This window comes from Bos javanicus, chromosome 17, assembly GCF_032452875.1.
Source record: "Bos javanicus breed banteng chromosome 17, ARS-OSU_banteng_1.0, whole genome shotgun sequence".
Taxonomy (NCBI): Eukaryota; Metazoa; Chordata; class Mammalia; order Artiodactyla; family Bovidae; genus Bos; species Bos javanicus.
Genome location: NC_083884.1, coordinates 35,315,668 through 35,339,006, shown reverse-complemented (window position 1 = coordinate 35,339,006; position 23,339 = coordinate 35,315,668). Strand labels below are relative to the sequence as shown.

At 38.0% G+C, this 23,339-nt stretch overlaps 1 protein-coding gene and 1 non-coding gene across 5 annotated transcripts in view; both read right to left on the bottom strand.

The window, feature by feature from the left end:
- Positions 1-23,339, bottom strand: part of NUDT6 (nudix hydrolase 6) — a 59,995-nt gene that overhangs the window by 21,060 nt on the left and 15,596 nt on the right. The gene's annotated exons all lie outside the window — the stretch shown is intronic.
- LOC133229307 (U4 spliceosomal RNA) lies at positions 14,109-14,246 on the bottom strand. Its single transcript, XR_009730532.1, has one exon. It is a non-coding gene; the product is annotated as a U4 spliceosomal RNA (small nuclear RNA).

The following is a 23,339-nucleotide window of genomic DNA, read 5'->3' as shown; positions in this document are numbered from 1 at the left end:
ATGGAATGCTTACTTTGATTGGTATCTAGAAGCTTCTCTTGAAACTGCATCAGAACAAAAAAAGGCTACTAGCAGTCTGTCACTGACTCTGTCTCTACCTCTAGGTATCCTGTTTTATCTGAATTACTCAGTGAGATGCTGTATCTTTTTTTCTCTTCCAACTCTTCTGCCTCCTGCTGCTCCCCTTTCCCCAGCAAAGGAAGATTAAAACACAAACCAAAAAAAAAAAAAAAAAAAACAGTAACAAACTTTTAAAGCAATATTCTGGCTTGACACCTGAGTCATTCTCTTAACCACCAAAATGATCCTTTGCTTAATCCTGCCTTTCAGAAGGTTTAGATGAGAATTTGGCTATTCTAGTTTAAAAAAGACAATCTAGGTTAGTCTGAGTTATACACAAACACTTCTTACACTGATTGACCAACTTTTCAGAACCATTAAAAGAAAGATAAGGGGCTATCTATGAAAATTACAAAACTTCAGTTGTGCCAATTAATTACACAATGCCAGTGGAAAGGTAACTGACCCACAACCAGTAGACAAAGTTGGTTTGATTACATGTATGTGTGTGTGTGTGTGTGTGTGTGTATCCTGAGAGAAAAAGTCCAAATTAGAAGAATCTGATTTTTGCTCCCTGTGCCTTGAAACCAGAGCTCCCAGGATCCCAGAGCTCCCAGGAACACTAATCTATTCTACTCCTGAAACTGAAGTGCAAAAAAAAAAAAAAACACAAAACCCAGGGAATGCAGTCTTCTAAAATCTTTCTTATAAACTAGTGATTTTTATATTGAGATATCTGATTCATGACTAAGTTTAGAAAATGAAGCTAAATTTCTTTTATCTGTCTGAATATGTATCAGTATGTGTCTGTTTTTGGATAGTATTGCTGGGGTTAATTTGTAAGTGAGCTCTAATTTAATTGGCCTGCAGAAAAGTAAGTGATGAAAAAACAATTCTAAATATAAGGAAATTAAGCTAAAAGAATTTCTGCTTTATGGGAACTAGGAAATATTCAATATTAAGTTAGTTGTTGTCCCCTTGCTAAGTCGTGTCTGACTTTTTGTGACCCCATGGACTGCAGTATGCAAGACTTCCTGTCCTTCACTATTTTGAAAACTCATGTCCATTGAGTCAGTGATGCCATCCAACCATCTAATCCTCTGATGCCCCACTTCTACTCTTGCCTGCAATCTCTCCCAGCATCAGGGTCTTTTCCAATGAGTTGGCTCTTGCATAAGGTGGCTAAAGGATTGGAGCTTCAGCACCGGTCCATCCAATGAATAGTCACAGTTGATTTCCTTTAGGATTGAATGGTTTGATCTCCTTGCTGTCCAAAGGACTCTCAAGAGTCTTCTCCAAGCACCACAGTTTAAAAGCATCAATTCTTTGATGCTTAGCCTTCTTTATAGTCCAACTCTCACATTCACACATGACTACTGGAAAAACCATAGGTTTGACTAGACGGAACTTTGTTGGCAAAGTGATGTCTCTGCTTCTTAATATGTTGTCTAAGTTTGTTATAATTTTCTTCCCAAGGAGCAAGCGTCTTTTAATTTCATGACTGCAGTCAGCATCCACAGAATTCAGTAAAGTTGCAAGATACAAAAGTAACACATACATTTCTTGCATTTGTGCACTAACAATGAAAGATCAGAAAGAGAAATTAAAGCAACAATACCATTTACCATCACATTAAAACTAAACCTATGTAAAGAGGCAAAAGATTTGTACTCTAAAAACTGAGACACCAATGAAAGCCAACAAAGATGACACAAACAGATGGAAAGATATACTATGTTCTTGGATTGGAAGAATCAGTATTGTCATATTACTATACTACCTAGGGCAATCTATAGATTCAGTGTAACCCCTAACAAATTACCAATGGCATTTTTCACAGAACTAGAACAAAAAATGTTTAAATTTGTTTGGAGACACAAAAGATTTGGAAAAGCCAAAGCAATCTGGAGAGCAGAAAAATAAAATGAAATGGAGGCATCAGACTCCCAGACATCAAACTATACTACAAAGTTACAGGATTCAAAACAGTATGGTACCATCACAAAAACGAAAGTATAGATCAACTGAACAGGATACAAACCCGAGAAGTAAACTCATGCACCTATGGTCAATTAGTCTATGACAAAGGAGGCAAGACTATATAATGGAGGAAAGAGTCTCTTCAATAAGTCATGCAGCGAAAACTGGGGCACTATACATAAAAGAATTATATTAGAACATTCTCCAACACCATACACACAAAAAAACCTCAAAATGGATTAAAGACCTAAATGTAAGACTGATACCATAAAACTCTTAGAGGAAAACATAAGCAGAATGCTCTCTGACATAAATCACAGCAATATCTTTTTGTATCCACCTTCTGAGTAATGAAAATATAAACAAAAATTAAAAAAAAAAATGGGACCTAATTAAACTGAAAAGCTTTTGCACCACATAGGAAGATTACACAAAATAAAAAGACAGCCCACAGAATGGGAGAAAATGTTTGGAAATGAAGTGATCAACAAGGGATTCATCTCCAAGATATACAAACAGCTCATGCAACAGAATATTAAAAAAAATAAAGATAAAAAAATGGGCCGAAGACCTAAATAGACATTTTTCCAAAGAAGATATATAGATGGCCAAAAAGTGCATGAAAACATGCTCAACATCACTAATTATTAAGAGAAATGCAAATCAAAACTATAATAAAGTATCACCACACACCAGTCAGCGTAGTGATCATCAAGAAGTCTATACACAATAAATGTGAAAGACTGGAGAAAAGAGTATCCTACTATGCTGTTGTGGGAATTAAATTGGCAGAACCACTAGAGAGAACAGTATGGAGGGTTCTTAAAAAATATAGAACTATCATGTGACTCAGCAATCCCATTAATGGGCATGTATCTGGACAAAAACATTGTTTCAAATGTACATGCACTCCAATGTTCACTGCAGTGCTGTTTACAATAGCCAAGTCATCAAAGCAAACTGAATGTCCACTGACAGAGGAATGGATAAAGAAGATGTGGTATGTATATACAATGGAATATTACTCAGCCATAAAACAAACAATGAAACAATGCCAAAAAACACAGATGGACCCATGGATAATTACACCAAGTGAAGTAATTCAAATAGAGAAAAACAAATATGATGTCATTTATATGTAGAACTGATGATACAAATAAACTTATTGGCAAAACAGAAACAGACCCACAGACCCCCAACAGACTTCTAATTGCCAAGGTAGGGGGTAAATGTGAAGGGAAGGGATACATTTGAGGAGTTTGAGATTAATGTGTACACAGTGCTATATATAAAACAGATAATCAGCAGGGATCTGCCTTATAGCACTACACACTACTCAGTATTCTGTAACCATCTATATGGGAAAAGAACCTAAGAAAGAATGGATATACATATATGTTTAATGGACTCAGTTGTACACCTGAAATGAACACACCACTGTAAATTAACTATACTAGAATAAAAAATAGAAACTTTTTTTTTTTAAAAGAAGGCTGACCACTATCATCTCTTCTATTAAACATAGTATTGGAAGTCATAGCCACACCAATCAGAAAATGAAAAGGTATCCAAATTGGAGGGAAGAGGTGTAGTTGATATGATTCTACACATCAAGTCCCCTACATATGAAAGAGTTTGAGTTCTGTTCTGAGAGCACATTTGTAAGTCCAATTTTTCATAAGTCAACAAAATTAGCATTGGTACTCAACTAATACAATCAGCTGTATAGTACTGTGAGGTTTATAATTGTTATACAAATAATACATAAAAAATGAACACAAAAATAAAATATTTTTCATCTTACAGTATACTACCAATGAAAAGGATAGTAGTACAGTTCAACAGCTGATATACAGGGGCTGGCATCCAGTGAACAGGCAAGACTTACTGACTAGAGGAGTGAGAGGAAGTGAGAGTTAAGAGCCGAAGGATTGTCAGAAATAAGAGACAGATGGCCAAGTTGCAATTTCACTCATGCCTGACATTGATATAAAGCTCATTCACATCTTTGAACATATGCAACTTGAAGGTTCATATGCAGGGGACTTACTGTATACAGAAAGCCCGAGAGATGCCACTCAAAAACTACCAGAGCTGATAAATGAATTCAGCAAGGTAGCAGGATACAAGATTAACAGAATCTGGCTGCATTTCTTTAAACTAACAATAAAATATCATAAAGGGAATGTAAAAAAATACTTTTCAAAATCGCACCCCCAAAATAAAGTACCTAGGAATATAGCTAACTAAGGAGGTGAAAGTTTAAGACACTAATAAAGGAAAGTGAGATGATTTAAAGAAATGGAAAGATATTCCATGCACTTTGATTGGAAGTATTCATATTGGTAAAATGCCCACACTACCCAAAGCAATCTATAGATTCAATGTAATCCTCGTTAAATTACATATGACATTTTTCACAGAACTAGAATAAGCTTAAAATTTAATTAGGATTCATAAAAGACCCAGAATTGCCAAAGCAAGCCTTAGGAAAAAAGAACAAAGCAGGGGGCATAACCCTCCCAGACTTCAGATAATATTACAAAGTTTCAGTGATCAAAACAGCATGCTATTGGCATAAAAACAGACAGATCAATGCAACAGAATAGAGCACCCAGGAATAAACCCACACACTGACAGTCAATCTTCAATAAAGGAGAAAAGAATATACAATGGGGCGGTGGGGGGGGGAGTCTCTTCAGAGGGTAATACTGGAAAAGTTGGACAACAACACAGAAACTAATGAAGTTAGACACACCCTTTCACCATACATAAAAACAAATGCAAAATGGCTTAAAGATTTAAATATAAGAAATGACAGCATAAAACTAGAAGAGATCACAGGAAAACATTTTCTGACATAAATCATGCAAATGTTTTCTTGGGTCAGTCTCCAGAGGGAATAGAAATAACAAAAATAAACAAATGGGACCTATGAAACAAATATTTACACAGCAAAGGAAAACATAAACAAAAAGACAAACTACAGAATGGGAGAAAATATTTAAAAATTATGTGACTGACAAGGGCTTAATTTCCAAAATATAAAAAGCTCATACACCTCAACAACAGAAAAACAAAAATCCAGTTGAAAAATGGACAGAAGACCTAAAGAGACATTTCTCCAAATAAGAAATACAAAATGGCCAAAAGGCACAGGCAAAGATGCTCAACATTGCTATCTATTAGAGAAATGTAAATCAAATTTACAATGGTCACCATTAAAAACTCTCCAAATTTTAATAACAAATGCTGGATGAGATGTGAAGAAAAGGGAACCTTCCTAAACTCTGGCTGGGAATATAAATTGGTACAGCCAGTATGGAAAACAGGATGGAGGTTCCTCAGAAAACTAAAAATAGAATTATCATATGATCCAACAATCCCATATACCCAGACAAAACTCTAATCCAAAAAGATACACACATGCACCCCTATGTCACATAGCAAAGTCATGGCAGCAATCCAAACAGTCATCCACAGATGAATGGATAAAAATGTGGTACATATACACAATAGACTACTACTCAGCCATAAACAAGAATGAAATAATGCCATCTGCAACAACATGGATGCAACTAGAGATTATCATACTATGTGAAGCAAGTAGGAGAAAGAAAAATAACACATGGCATCACTTATATCTGGATTCCAAAATATAGAAATGAATCTATCTGTGAAACAGAATCACAGATACAGAACAGACTGGTGGCTGTGAGAGGGACAGGGGAGGGATGGAGTGGGAGGTTGAGGGTAGCAGATGTAAGCTTTAATACTGGGAATGGATAAGCAGCAAGGTTCTACTGTGTGGCACAGAGAACTATGTTCAATATCCTATGATAAATCTTTATCCTATGATAAAGAATGTAAAAGAATATTTTTAAAAAATCACACATAATTCAGTCACTTTGCTGTGCAGTAGAAATTAACAGAATATTATGAGTCAAATATAATTCAATTAAATTAAGAGAAATATTCTTTCTCTTGAGAAACTGAACAAAAAAACCTATTAGAACTGATAAATAAATTCAGCAAGGTAGTGAGATACATCAGTATATAGAAATTGGTTGTATTTCTTTAAAATAAAAATGGAATGTCAGAAAGAGAAAGCAAATGTACTATCTTATTTAAAATAACATTAAAACAACAACAACAACAACAACAACCAAACTCTACAAATAAAGCTAACCAAGGAGGTGAAAGATTTAAACTCTGAGAATTATAAAACTTATAAAGGAAATTGAAGATAACCAGGGAAATGGAAAGATAACCCATGCTCCTGGATTGGAAGAATTAATACAGTTCAAAAGGTCACAATACCAAAAGCAATCTAAGATTTAACATGATCCCTATCAAATCATCCATGATATTCTTCTCAGAAACAGAATAACCCTCACATTTATATGGAACCACAGAAGACCTAGAATTGCCAAAGCAATCCTGAGGAAAAAGAACAAAGTTGAAGGCATATCCCTTCCAGACTTCAGACAACAGTACAAAGCTACAGTAATCAAAACAGCGCAGTAGTGGCACAAAATCAGAATTACTGATCAGTGTTAACAGAATAGTGAGTTCAGAAATGGCAGATTAATCTTTAACAAAAGTGGAAAGAATATACAATGTAGAAAAGACAGTGTCTTTAGCAAGTAGTGTTGGGAAAGCTGGAAAGCATGTAAATTAGTGATGTTAGAACACACCTGCACACCATACATGAAAATAAACATAAGATTTTTATGAAAATAAGAAAAAAAATGAGGAGTTTCATAAAACTCCTCAGAAATAACACAGGGAAAACATTCTCTGACATAAATCTTAGCAATATTTTCTTAAGTAAGCCTCCCAAGGCTAAAGAAATAAAAGCAAAATTAATTGTTTCAAGAAGGACATGTGTTCATCTTCTGCCAGACCAGCAAAATTGCACCTAGCTGTAGAACCACCATTGACAACACAATGGAACCCACCAAAAAAGATACCTCACATCCAGGGACAAAAGAGAAGCCACAATACAACAGTATGAGGGGCACAATTACAATAAAATCAAATCCTATACATGCTAGATGGGGGACCACAAACTGGAGAACAGTAATATCAAAGAAGTTCTAGGTGTGAAGGTTCTAGGCCCCACATCAGGCTTCCTAGCCTGGGGATCTGGCCAAGGGACTGGGAATCTCCAGGGAATCTGACTTTGAAGGGCAGTGAGATTTGATTATAGAAATTCCACAGGATTGGGGGATATAGACTCTTGGAGGGTACAAACAAAATCTTGTCCACACCAGGACACAGAGAAAAGGAGCAGTGACCCAACAGGAGACTGAGCCAGACCTTACTATAAGTGTTTGAGGGTCTCCTCCAGAGGCATGGGTCAGTAGTGATGCACTATGGGGACAGGGGCACTGGCAACAGCAGTCCTGGGAGATTCGTGAATTCTCCAGGAGGTCACCAATAGCCCTACAATAGAGTCTGTAGACTCCAGGACTGGGTCACCTCATGCCAAACAACTAACAGGAAGAGAGCACAGCCCAACCCATCAGCAGATGACTGGATTAAAGTTTTACTGAGCACAGCCCTGCCCACCAGAGCAAGACCCAGTTTTCCCCACAGCCAGTCTCTCCCATCAAAAAGCTTACATAAGCCTCTTATCCTCTTCCACCAAAGGGAAAACAGAAGAAATAAGAACTACAATCCCAGCAGGCTCCAGAACTAATACCATAATCTCAGAAAACTAACCAAAATGAAAAGAAAAAGAATTATGTCCCAGATGAAGGAACAAGATAAATCCCCAGAAAAACAACCAAATGAAGAGATAAGCAACTACCTAGAATAATTCAGAATAATTATAGTAAAGATAATCCAGGATCTCAGAAAAAAGAATGGAAAAGATGCCATGAAGAGGCGGACATGACTGAGCGACTTCACTTTAATGCATTGGAGAAGGACATGGCAACCCACTCCAATGTTCTTGCCTGGAGAATCCCAGGGATGGGGGAGCCTGGTGGGCTGCCATTTATGGGGTCACACAGAGTCGGACACGACTGAAGCGACTTAGCAGCAGCAGTAGAAGAACTAAAGAACAAACAGAGATGAACAGTACACTAGAAGGAATGAATAACTGAGGCAGAAGAATGGATAAATGACCTGGAGGACAGAATGGTGGAAATCAATGCCACAAAACAGAATATAGAAAAAATAATGAAAAAAAATTAATACAGCCTAAGAGACCTCTAGAACAACATTAAATGCCATCAATATTCACATTATAGGGGTCCCAGAAAGGAGAGAAAGAGAAAAAAAAGAGAGCGAGAGAAAGAGAAAGGACCCGAGAAAATACCTGAAGAAATAATAGCTGAAAACTTCCCCACCATGAGAAAGCAAATAGTCAACCCAATCCAGGAAGCACAGAGAGTCCCTGGCAGGATAACCCAAGGAGGAACACACCAAGACACACAATAATCAAACTAATAAAAATTAAAGACAAAGATAAAATATTAACAGCAACAAGGGAAAAAAGACAAATAACATACAAGGGAAAACCCATAAGGTATCAGCTGATTGCTCAACAGAAATTCTACAGGCCAGAAAGGAATGGCAAGTGATGAAAAGGAAGAACCCATAACCACGAATACTCTACCCAGAAATCCTCTCCTTCAGATTTGATGAAGAAATCAAAAGCTTTCCAGACAAGCCAAAGGTCAGAGAATTCGGCACCAAACCAGTTTAACAACAAATGCTAAATGAACTTCTTTAGGCAGGAAACACAGAGGAAAAAAAAAAAAGCTACAAAAAATAAACACAACTAAGAAAATGGTAATAGGAGTATACATATCAATAATTATCTTAAATGTAAATAGAATAAATGCACCAACCAAGAGACACAGACTGGCTGGGTAGATATAAAAACAAGAACCATATATATGTTGTCTGCAAGAGACCCACCTCACACCTACAGACACTTACTGACTGAAAGTAGGGTGATGGGAAAAGGTATTTCAAACATTTGGAAATCATAATAAAGCTGGAGTAGCAATACTCCTATCAGACAAAATAGACTTTAAAACAAAGCTGTTATAAGAGACAAAGACAGACAATAGATAATGACCAAGTGTTCAATCTAAGATGATGTAACAATTATAGATACATACACACCCAACACAGGAAAAACTCAGTATGTAAGACAAATACTAGTAAAGGGAGAAATTGACAATAACACAATAATAGTAGGGGACTTTTATACCCCACTTTCATTAACAGACAGATCAACCAGACAGAAAATCAATAAGGAAACACAGGCCTTAAATGATACTTTAGACAAAATGGCCTTAATTGATATTAATGGAGCATTCCATCCAAAAGCAGACTACACATTTTTTTTCAAGTGCACACGGAACATTCTCCAGGATTGACCACATGCTGGGTCACAAGGTGAGCCCTGATAAATTTGAAATCAAAACCATATCAAGCATCTTTTCTCACAACGGCATGAGATTAGAAATAAACTACAAGAAAAAAAAAAACTCTAAGAAACACAAACATGTAGCGCCTAAACAATCTGACACTAAACAACCACTGAGTCACTGAAGAAATAAAAGAATGCCTAGAGACAAAGGAAAGTGAAAGCACAATGGTCCAAACTTCATGGGATGCAGCAAGAACAGTTCTAAAAGGGACGTTTATAACAATAGTCTTACCTGAAGAAACAAGAAAAGATCTCCAATAAACAACCTAACCTTACACCTAAAACAACTAGAAAAAGAACAGCAAACCAAACCTAAAGTTAGTAGAAGGAAGGAAACCATAAAGATCAGAGCAGAAATAAAGGAAATGGTGACAAAGAAAACAATCACAAAGATCAATGAAATTCAAAGTTGGTTCTTTGAAAACATAAAACTGATAAATCTTTGGCCAGACTCATCAAGAAAAAAAGGGAGAGGGCTCAAATCAGTAAAATTAAGAATGAAAAAGAAGTTACAACTGACCCCAGAAATACCAAGGGTCATAAGAGACTACAATGAACAACTGCAGGCCAGTAAAACGGACAACCTGGAAGAAATAGGCAAATTCTCAGAAAGGTACAGTCTCCCTAGACAGAAACCAAGAAGAAAGAAAATATCAACAGACTAATCACAAGCACTGAAATTGAAATCATGATTAAAAACCTTGCAACAAACAAACGTCCAGGACCTGATGGCTTCACAGGCAAATTTTATCAAACATTTACAGAAGAGTTAATACCGATCCTTCTCAAACTGTTCCAAAAAGTTGCAGAGGGACGAAAATTTCCCAGCTCATTTTAATGAGCTCACCATCTCCCTGAAACCAAAACCAGCCAAAGATAACACATAAAAAGGAAAATTACAGGCCAATATCACCGATGAACATAGATGTAAAAATTCAACAAAATGCTAGCAATTTGTATCCAACAATAAAAAGATCATATACTATGATCAAGTGGGATTCATCCCAGGGATGCAAGGATTTTTTAACATCTGCAAATCAAATCAATGTGATATACCATATCAACAAATTGAAGGATAAAAACAATACCATTCCAATAGATGCAGAAAAAGCTTTGGGAAAAACTCTGCACCCATTTATGATCAAAACTCTGCAGAAAGTGGGTGTAGAGGGTACACAGCTCAACATAATAAAGGCTGATATAGACAAACATACAGCTATCATCATATGCAGTGGTGAAAAGCTGAAAGTGTTTCCTCTAAGATCAGGAACAAGACAAGAATGTCCACTCTCATCACTTTTATTCAACATAGTTTTAGAAGTCCTAGCTGCAGGTATCAGAGAAGAAAAAGGAAAGGGAATCCAAATTAGGAAAGAAAAAGTTAAACTGTCACTGTTTGCAGTTGACATGATACTATACATAAAAATCCTAAAGCTACCAGAAAACTACTAGAACTCAATGAATTTGGTAAAGTTGCAGGTTACAAAGTAAATACACAGAAATCTGCTGCATTTCTATATACTAACCACAAAAGATCAGAAAAAGAAATTCAAAAAGCAATTCCATTCACCATTGCATCATAAAGAATAAAAAATATAGGAATAAACCTATCCAAGACAAAACTATAATATGCTGATGAAGGAAACTGAAGACATAAACAGTTGAAAAGTTTTTGTATTGGACAAATCAATACTGTCAAAATGACTATACTACCTAAGGCAATCCAGATTCAATGTAATCCCTATCAAATTACCAATGGCATTTTTCACAGAACTAGAACAAAAAACCTCCAAATGTGTATGCAGACACAAAACTCCTGAATAGCCAAAGCAATCTTGAAAAAAGGAGCTGGAAGACCAGGTTCCCTGACTTCAGACTAAACTACAAAGTGACAGTCATCGAAACAGTATGGTACTGGCCCCAAAACAGAAATATAGATAAATGAAACAGGACAGAAAACTGAGAAATATGCATATACATCTATAGTCAATTAATCTATGACAAAGGGAGGCAAGGTTACACAAAGTTAGAAAGACAGCCTCTTTAACGAATGGTGCTGGGAAAACTGAACAGCTACGTGTAAAAAAAAGAAATTAGGTCATTCTTTAACTCTATACACAAAAAGGCTCAAAATGGATTAAAGATCTAAATGTGAGACCAAGCACTATAAAACTCTTAGAGGAAAACATAGGTAAAACACTCTCTAACAAAAATCATAGCAATAGATCTTTTTTTGATCCATCACCCAGAATAATGGAAATAAAAGCAAAATTAAACAAATGGTAGCTACTTAAACTCAAAAGCTTTTGCACAGCAAAGGAAACAATAAACAAAATAAAAACACAACCACAGATTGGGAGAAAATACTTGCAAATGATGTGAGTGATAAGGGATTAGTCTCCAAAATTTACAGACAACTTAGTAAAATTAAAACAAACAATCTGTTCTTTTTTGTTTAGAGGACTTGAACAGACATTTCTCCAAAGAGGACATACAGATGGCCAATAGGCACATGAAAAGATGTTCAACACTGCTAGTTATTAGAGAAATGCAAGTCAAAACTATAATGAGGTTTTATAATGGCTATCATCAAGCATCAAGAAATCACAAAGCACAAATGCTGGAGAGAACATGGAGAAGGGAACTCTCTGCACTTTTGGTGGGAATGTAAATTGATACAGCTGCTATGGAGATCAGTATGCTGCTGCCCCTGCTAACTCACTTTAGAAGTGTCCAACTCTGTGAGACCCCATCGACGGCAGCCCACCAGGCTCCTCTGTCCTTGGGATTCTCCAGGCAAGAATACTGGAGTGGGTTGCCATTTCTTTCTCCAACACATGCATGAATGCTAAGTCACTTCAGTTGTGTTCGACTCTGTGCAACCCCATGGACAGCAGCTCACCAGGCTTCTCTGTCCACAGGATTCTCTAGGCAAGAATACTAGAGTGGGTTGCCATTTCCTTCTCCAGATCAGTGTGGAGGTTCCTTAAAAATAGAGCTACCATATGGCCCTGTAATCCCACTCCTGGGCATATATCCAGAGAAAGACATGGTCCCCAAAGATACATGCACTCCCATGTTCACTGCAGCACTGTTTATAATAGTCAAGACATGGAAGCAACCTAAATGTCCACTGACAGAGGACTGGGTGAAGAAGATGTGGTACATATATATAATGGAATATTACTCAGCCATTAAAAAGAATGAAATAAGACGCTTTGCAGCAACATGTATGGACCCAGAGAGAGTCATACTGAGTGCAGTCAGACAGAGGATAAATATCACATGACATCCTTATATGTGGAATCTAAAAAGAAATGATAGAAATGAAGTTACTTACAAAACAGAAAGAGACTCACAGAAAATGAACTTATGGTTGCCAGGGGAAAGGGTTAGTTAGGGACTCTGGAAGGTCAAGTACATACTGCTATATTTGCTATATTTAAAATGGATAACCAACAAAGATCTATTGTATCGCACATGGAATTCTGCTCAATGTTATGTGGCAGTATGGATGGGAGGGGAGTTTTGGGGAGAATGGATATGTGTATATTTATTCACTGTTCACCTGAAACCATAACATTGTTAACTGGCTATACCCTAATAGAAGAGGTTTTTGGTGTTGAAAAGAAATAAAAATAAAAAAGCAAAATTAAACAGATGGGATTTAATCAAATTTGTAAAACCTTTAGCATAGCAAAGGAATCCATAAACAAAATTAAAGAGAACATATTGACAGAGACAAAAAATTTGCAAATGGTATGACTGACAAGGGCTCTATTTCCAAAATATATGAACATCTCGTACAACTGAATAACAAAAAAAACAAACCGATCGAAAAATGGGTAGAAGATATGAGTCATTTTTCCAAAGACAGACAGATGGTCAACAGGCAACATCACTAACTCTTCAGTTCAGTTCAGTTCAGTTCAGTCACTCAGTCATGTCCGACTCTTTGCAATCCCATGACTTGCAGCACGCCAGGCCTGCCTGTCCATCACCAACTCTCGGAGTTCACTCAAACTCATGTCCATCTAGTCCGTGATACCATCCAGCCATCTCATCCTCTGTCGTCCCCTTTTCCTCCTGCCCCCAATCCCTCCCAGCATCAGAGTCTTTTCCAATGAGTCAACTCTTTGCATGAGGTGGCCAAAGTACTGGAGTTTCAGCCTCAGCATCAGTCCCTCCAATGAACACCCAGGACTCATCTCCCTTAGAATGGACTGGTTGGATCTCCTTGCAGTCCAAGGGACTCTCAAGAGTCTTCTCTAACACCACAGTTCAAAAGCATCAATTCTTCGGCGCTCAGCTTTCTTCACAGTCCAACTCTCACATCCATACATGACCACAGGAAAAACCATAGCCTTGACTAGACGGACCTTTGTTGGCAAAGTAATGTCTCTGCTTTTGAATATGCTATCTAGGTTGGTCAAAACTTTTCTTCCAAGGAGCACTAACTCTTAGAGAAATGCAAATCAAAATTACAGTGTGGTATCACTTCATATGGCCATCAGCAGTAAGTCTACAAACAGTAAATGTTGGCGAGTATGTGGAGAAAAGGGAACCTTCTACACAGCTAGTGGGAATGTAAACTGGTGCAGCCACTATGGGAAAAAATATGGAGGTTCCTTAAAAAACTGAAAATAGAACAACCACATGATCCAATAATCCTACTCCTGGTTATATATCCAATTAACAATAATCATACCTTGGATAAACCTCACTGGCTACAACAGTGCCACTGCACAAAGCTTGGGTACATATCCAGAAAGACATAAACTCTAATTCAAAAAGATACATATCTAACAATGTTCACAGCACTACTATTCACAAAAGCTAAGGCACTGTAGAAACAATCCACGTTCTCAGAAATAAACCACTGACTTAAGAAGCTGTGGTATATATTTACAATGGAATATTACTCAGACATAAAGAGGAATGAAATATTGCCATGTGAAGCAACATAGATGGATCTAATGAATACTTAGTTAAGTGAATCAGAGAAAGACTAATACAAGATACTAACTGTAAGTGGAATCTAAGAAATAATAGACATGAATCTATATATACAAAACAGAAGCAGATTCATGTAACAAAGTTACTAAAAGGGAACATTGTTGGGAGTGATAAACTAGGAGTACGGGATTAACAGATACAAAACACTACACATAAAATAGATAAGCAACAAGGATTTACTATTTAGCAGAAGAACTCTGCTCAATATTCTGAAATATTCTTTGCTCAATGTTCAGATTCAACAAACACCTGAAACTTAACAATATTTTAAATCAACATATTAAAAAAAAAGTTAAAAAAATTGTATCATGCTCTGTACTGCCATTCCATGCAAATGGAATTTAAAGAGAGCCAAAGAGTTCTAAGCAAAACAAAAACAGTTCTAAGAGGGACGTTTATAGCAATACAATCTTACCCCTGGATATAAGAAAAATCTCAAACTCACTGCCATATGACAAAATAGAGTTTAAAATAAAGTCTATTACAAAAGACAAAGAAGGATGGTACATAATGATAAAGGGATCAATCCAAGAAGGTATATCATTAATATAAATGTCCTGAACATAGGACCACCTCAATATATAAGGCAAATATTAACAGCCATAAAAGAAGACATCAACAGTAATACAATAGTAGCGGACTTTAACAGCCCACTTTCATCAATGGAAAGATCATCCAGACAGAAAATCAACAGAGAAACACAGGCCTTAAATGACATATTATTCCTGATGGCCTTAACTGATACTTATAGACCATTCCATTCAAAAGCAGCAAATATATATGCTTCTCAAGGGCACATGCAATGCTTTCCAGGATTGATATCTTGGACCAAAAAGCAAGACTCAGTAAATTTATGAAAGTTGAAACCATACCAAGTATCTTTTCCAACCACAATGCTATGAGGTCAGAAATCAAGTACAGGAAAAACTATAAAAAACAAACACATGGAGGCTAAACAGTATGCTATTAAATAACTAATGGGTCACTGAAGAAATCAAAGAAGCAATCAAAAAAATGCCTAGAGACAAATAAAAACAAAAATGATGATCCAAAAACCTATGGGATGCAGCAAAAGCAGTCCTAAGAGGGAAGTTTATAGCAATCCAATCTTACTTCCAGAAACAAGAAAAAGTCTCAAATTCACAACCTAGCCTTATACTTAAAGCAACTAGAGAAAGAAAAAATAAAACTGAAAGAGGGGAAAAGAAATCATAAAGATCAGAGCAGAAATGAATGAAATAGAGATGAAGAAAACAGCAAAGATCAATGAAACTAAAGCCTGGTTCTTTGAAAAGTTAACTAAATTGATAAATCTTTAGCCAGACTCATCAAGAAAAAAGGTGAAAGGGCTCAAATCAATAATAAAAGAAATGAAAAAGAACAAGTTACAACAGACACAATAAAAATACAAAGGATCATAAAAGACTACTACAAGCAACTATATACCAATAAAACAGACATTCTAGAAGAAATGGAATAATACTTAGGTATAATTTTCCAAAATTGAGCAGGAAGAAACAAAATATAAACAGACTTCACAAGTATTGAAACTGTGATTAAAAATCTCCCAACAAACAAAGGTCCAGGACCTGAAGGCTTCACAGGCTAATTCTATCAAACATTTAGAGAAGAGTTAACACCCACTCTTTTGAAATTATTCCCAAAAATTGCAGAGGAAGGAACACTCCCAAACTCATTCTATGAGCCCATCATCAACCTGATACCAAAATCAGACGATATCACAAAAAAAGAAAATTACAGGTCAATGTCACTGATGAATACAGACGCAAAAATCCTCAACATAATACCAGCAATCTGAACTTTATAGTATATTAAAAGGATCATACATCATGATCAAGTGGTATTTATTTCAAGGATATAAGGTTTTATCAATATCTACAAATCAGTGTGATATATCACATTAACAAACTGAAGAAGAAAAATATATGATCATCTCAATAGATGCAGAAAAAGCTTTTGAAGAAAACTTAAACACCCATTTATAAAAAAACAAAAAACAAAACTCTAGAAAGTAGGCACAGAAGGAACCTACCTCAGCATATAGGAAATATATGACAAACCCACAGCTAACATCATACTCAACAGTAAAAAGCTGAAAGCATTTCCTCGAAGATCAGAAACAAGTCAAGGATATGCACTCTCACCACTGTAATTCAACATAGTTTATGAAGTCCTGCTGCAGCAATCAGAGAAGAAAAAAAGTTAACAGGGATCTCAATTGGAAATAAGAAGTAAAATTATCACTGATTGCAGATGACACGATACACAGAAAATCCTAAAAATGCTACTGGAAAACTACTAGAGCTCACCAATGAATTCAGTATTAAAGTTTCAGGATACAAAATGAATACACTGAAATCTGTTGCCTTTCTATAGGCTAACAATGAAAGACTGGAAAGAGAAATTAAGTAAGCAATCCAATTTAACATCAGTATATATATGGAATTTAGAAAGATGATAACAATAACCCTGTGTACGAGACAGCAAAAGAGACACTGGTGTATGGAACAGTCTTATGGACTCTGTGGGAGAGGGAGAGGGTGGGAAGATTTGGGAGAATGGCATTGAAACGTGTAAAATATCATATATGAAACGAGATGCCAGTCCAGGTTCAATGCACGATACTGGATGCTTGGGGCTAGTGCACTGGGACGACCCAGAGGGATGGTATGGGGAGGGAGGAGGGAGGAGGGTTCAGGATGGGGAGCACATGTATACCTGTGATGGATTCATTTTGATATTTGGCAAAACTAATACAATTATGTAAAGTTTAAAAATAAAATAAAAAAAATAAAAATAAAAACAGTATGGGACTGACACAGGAATAGAAATATAGATCAATGGAACAGGACAGAATGTCCAGAGATAAACCCACACACTTATGTTCACGTAATTATGACAAGGGCTTCCCACACAGTGCAGTGGTAAAGAATACAGCTGTCAATGCAGGAGATGCCAGAGTCATGGGTTTGATCCCTGGGTCAAGAATATGGCCTGGAATAGCAAATGGCAACCCTCTCCAGTAATCTTGCCTTGAAAATTACATGGACAGAGGAGTCTGGCAGGCTACATTCCATGGGGTTGCAAAGACTTGGACACGACTAAGCACACATACACACACTCTATGATAAAGGAGGCAAGAATATACAATGGAGAAAAGACAGTGGTTCCCGGAAAACTGGACAGCTACATGTAGAAGAATGAAATTAGAATACTCCCTGACACCACACAGAAAAATAAGCTCAAAATGGATTAAAGACCTAAATATAAGGCCAGATACTATAAAACTCTTAAGGGAAAACACAGGCAGAACACTGACACAAATCACAGCAAGATCTTTTCTAACCCACCTCGTAATGAAAACAAAAAGAAAATAAACAAATGAAACCTAATGAAACTCAGAAGCTTTTGCAGAGCAAAGGAAAAACCATAAACAAAATGAAAAGACAATCTACAGAATGGGAGAAAATATTTGAAAATGATGAGATCGACAAGGGCTTAATTTCCAAAATATAACAACTCGAACAACTCAGTAACACAAAATCAACAACCCAATTGAAAAAGGGACATAACACCTAAATAGGTATTTCTCCAGAGAAGAAATACAGACATCCAATAAGCACATGAAAAGATGCTCAACACTGCTAGTTACTAGAGAAGTGCAGATTAAAACTACAATGAGGTACCACTTCACACCAAAATCGCCACTGCTAAAAACTCCATATAAATAACAAATGCAGGAGGAGATGTGGAGAAAAGGGGACCTTTCTACTCTATTGCTGGGAATATAAGTTGGTAGAGCCACTATGGAAAACAGAATGGAAGTTCCTCAAAAAACTAAAGATAGAATTACCATGTGATCCAGCAAAATGCAAATTCAAAAAGATACTTGCATGTTTATGTTCACAGCAGCATTACTTACAATAGCCCAGTCATGGAAACAACCTAAATGACCTTCCACAGATGAACGAATAAAAATGTGGTAGTTCCAGTTTAAGGTGGCAGAATAGAAGGATGGGTGCTCATCTTCTCCTGTGAGAACACCAAAATCGCAACTAGCTATTGAACAACCATTGAAAGGAGGATAATGGAACCCATCAAAAGATATCGCACATCCACAAAGAAGCTGCAGAGAGACAGTAGGAGGGGCGCAATCACAATAAAATAAAATCCCATGACCACCAGGTGGGTGATCCACAAACTGGAGAATAATACCAAAGAAGTTTTCCCATTGTTGTACAGGTTCTGAACCCCACATCAGGGTTCCCGGCCTAGGGAATCTGACCTTGAAGGCCAGCGGGATTTGATTACAGGACTTACACAGGACTAGGGGAAACAGGGACTCCAGTCTTGGAGGGCACAAACAAAATCTTGCCTGCACCAGAAACCAGAGGAAAGGAGCAGTGACTCCACAGGATACTGACCAAAACCCCTGCTAGTGTTGGAGGGTCTCCTGTGGAGGTGTGGGTTGGCAGGGGCTCATCACTGGGACTGGAGCACTGGCAGTAGTAGTCATGAAAGGTCCCCCTTGGTGTAAGCCCTCCTGGGGGTCACCATTAACCCTACTACAGAGCCCTTCACAGATTACTGGCTTGTTGTGGCAAAGGGGCTTGTGTAACTCAATGAAGCTATGAGCCATGCCATGTAGGGCCACCCAAGACAGATGAGTCACAGTAGAGAGTCCTGACAAAACATGATCCACTGGAGGAGGGAATGGCAAATAATCCCAGTATACTTGCCATGAGAACCTCCTGAACTGTATAAAAAGACAAAAAGATACGACACTAAAGGATTAGTCCTCCAGGCCAGAAGGTGTCCACTATGCTACTAGGAAAGAGCAGAGGACATCTACTAATAGCCCCAGAAAGAATGAAGTGGCTTGGCCAAAGTGGAAATGATGCTCAGTTGTGGATTTGTCTGGTGATGAAAGTAAAATGTGATGCTGCAAAGAACAGTATTGCATAGGAACCTGGAATATTAGGTCCATGAATCAAGGTAAATTGGACATGGTCAAGCAGGAGATGGCTAGAGTAAACATAGACATCTTAGGAATCCATGAACTAAAATGGACGGGAATGAACGAAGTTAATTCAGAAGACCATTATATCTACTACTTTGGGCAAGAATCCCTTAGAAGAAATGGAGCAGTCTTCATAATCAACAAAACAATCTGAAATGCCGTCCTTGGGTGCAACCTCAAAAACCACAGAATGATCTGGGTTTGTTTCCAAGGCAAGCCATTCAACATCATAGTAATTCAAGTCTATGCCCCTACCACCATCACTGACTCAATGGACGTGGGTCTGGGTGAACTCCGGGAGTTGGTGATGGACAGGGAGGCCTGGCGTGCTGCAATTCATGGGGTTGTGAAGAGTCGGACACGACTGAGACTGAACTGAACTGAGCCAAGTACGACTTAAATTCCCTATGAATATGCAGTCGAGGTAATGAATAGATTTAAGGTCAGTTCCTTGAAGACCTAGAAGATCTCCTAGAACTAACACCAAAAAAATATGTTCTATTCATCACTGGGGATTGGAATGCAAAAACAGGAAGTCAAGATACCAGGAATAACAGGCAAGTTTGGTCTTGGAGCACAAAATGAAGCAGGGCAAAGGCTAACTGAATTCTGCCAAGAGAATGCACTGGTCATAGCAAACATCCTTTTGAAACAATACAAGAGATGACTTTACAAATGGACATTACCAAAGGGTCAATACCGAAATCAAATTGATTACATTCTTTGTAGCCAAAGATAGAGAAGTTCTTTAGAGTCAGCAAAATCAAGACCTGGAGCTGACTGTGGCTCAGATCAGCTTCTCAAAGCAAAATTCAGGCTTAAACTATAAAGTGGGGAAAAGCACCAGGCTAGCCAGGTATGAGAAACGCTGGGCTGGAAGAAACACAAGCTGGAATCAAGATTGCCAGGAGAAATATCAATAACCTCAGATATGCAGATGACACCACCCTTATGGCAGAAAGTGAAGAGGAACTAAAAAGCCTCTCGATGAAAGTGAAAGTGGAGAGTGAAAAAGTTGGCTTAAAGCATTCAGAAAACGAAGATCATGGCATCCGGTCCCATCACTCCATGGGAAATAGATGGGGAAACAGTGGAAACAGTGTCAGACTTTATTTTTTGGGCTCCAAAATCACTGCAGATGGTGACTGCAGCCATGAAATTAAAAGACGCTTACTCCTTGGAAGGACAGTTATGACCAACCTAGACAGCATATTCAAAAGCAGAGATATTACTTTGCCAACAAAGGTCTGTCTAGTCAAGGCTATGGTTTTTCCTGTGGTCATGTATGGATGTGAGAGTTGGACTGTGAAGAAGGCTGAGCGCTGAAGAATTGACGCTTTTGAACTGTGGTGCTGGAGAAGACTCTTGAGAGTCCCTTGGACTACAAGGAGATCCAACCAGTCCATTCTGAAGGAGATCAGCCCTGGGATTTCTCTGGAGGGAATGATGCTGAAGCTGAAACTCCAGTACTTTGGCCACCTCATGCGAAGAGTTGATTCATTGGAAAAGACTCTGATGCTGAGAGGGATTGGGGGCAGGAGGAGAAGGGGACGACAGAGGATGAGATGGCTGGATGGCATCACTGACTCGATGGACGTGGGTCTGGGTGAACTCTGGGAGTTGGTGATGGACAGGGAGGCCTGGCGTGCTGCGATTCATGGGGTTGTGAAGAGTCGGACACGACTGAGACTGAACTGAACTGAGCCAGGTACGACTTGAATTCCCTATGAATATGCAATCGAGGTAATGAATAGATTTAAGGGATTAGATCCAGTAAACAGCATGCCTGAAGAACTATGGACAGAGGTCTGTAATACAGTTCAGAAGGCAGTGAACAAACCCACCCCAACAAGAAGGCAAAGTGGTTATCTGAAGAGGAAAAGCGAAAAGCAAGGGAGAAAGGGAAAGGTAGACTCAGCTCAACGCAGAGTTCTAGAGAATAGCAAGGAGAGACAAGAAGGCCTTCTTCAATGAATGATGCAAAGAAATACAGGAAAACAACAGAAGGGGAAAGACTAGAGCTTCAGGAAAACTGGAAATATCAAGGGAACAATTCATCCAAAGATGGGCACAAATAAAAGACAGAAACAAGAGCGACCTAGTAGAAGCCAAAGAGATTAAATGAAGCCAGAAGCATACATAAAGAACTGTACAAAAATTAACCAGATAATCATTATGGTATGGTTAATCACCCAGAGCCAGACATTCTGGAGTGTGAAGTCAAGTGGGCCTTAAAAAGCACTGCTGTCAATAAAGTTAGTAATGGATGTGATGGAATTCCAGTAGAGCTATTTAAAACCCCCAAAGATATGCTATCAAAGTGCTGCACTCAACATGTCCACAAATCTGGAAGACCTAGCAGTGACTATAGGACTGGAAAAGGTCAATCCTCATCCTAATCCCAAGAAGGACAGTACTAAAGAATGTTCAAACCACTGGACAATTGCACTCATTTCCCACACTACTAAAGTAAGGCAAAGTCAAATTGCTCATTCATATCTGACTCTTCACAACCTCATGGACTGTATAGCCTGCCAGGCTCTTCTGTCCATAGGATTTTCAAGGCAAGAATACTGGAGTGGGTTGCCATTTAAGATCATGCTTAAAATTTTGCATGGTATGCTTCTGCATTACATGAACCAAGAACTTCCAGATATCCAAGCTGGGTTTAGAAAAGGCAGAGGAACCAGAGATCAAATTGCCAACATTTGCTGGATCACAGAGAAAACAAAGGAATTCCTAGAAAAACATCTACCTGTTCCATTAACTATGCTAAAGCCTTGCACTGTGTGGATCATAAAAAACTGGAAAAATCTTAAAGAGATGGGAATACTAGACCTCTTACCTGTCTCCTGAGAAACATGTATGCAAGTCAAGAAGCATCAGTTAGAACCCTGTATGGAACAACTGGCTAGTTCAGGATTGAGAAAGGAGTATCACAAGGCTGTCTGTTGTCACCCTGTTTATTTAACTTATACACAGAGCACATCATGAAAGATGCCAGGCTGGATGAGTTACAACAGGAGAAACACCAATAACCTCATGTATGCAGATGATACCACTCTAACGGCAGAAAGCAAAGAGGAACTAAAGAACCTCTCGATGAGGGTGAAGGAGGAGAGTGAAAAAGCCAGCTTAAAAGTAAATACTAAAAAAACTAAGATCATGGCATTCGGCCGCATCACTTCATGGCAAATAGAAGGGGAAAAGATGGAAGAAGTAACAGACGTCCTCTTCTTGGGCTCTAAAATCACCGTGGATGGGGACCGTGGTCATGAAATCAGAAGACAAATGCCTCTTGGCATGAAAGGCATGACAAGCCTAGATAGTGTGTTGAAAAGCAAAGACATCACTTTGCTGACAAAGGTCCATATAGTTAAGGTTATGGTCTTTCCAATGATCACGTATGATTGTGAGAGTTGGACCATAGAGAAGGCAGAGTGCAGAAGAATTGATGCCTTTGAACTGTGGTGCTGGAGAAGACTCTTTAGAGTCCCTTGGACAGCAAGAAGATCAAACCAATCTGTCTTAAAGGAAATCAACCCTGAATATTCACTGGAAGGACTGATGCTGAAGCTACAATATTTTGGTCACCTGATGTGAACAGTCGACTCACTGGAAAAGACCCTGGATGCTGGGAAAGATTGAGGGCAGAAGAAGGTGTCAGAGAATGAGATGGCTGGATGGCACCACTGATGCAATGGACATGAACTTGGGCAAACTCTGGGAGATGGTGTGGGACACGGAGGCCTGGCCCGCTGCAGTTCATGGGGTGGCAAAGAGTCGGAC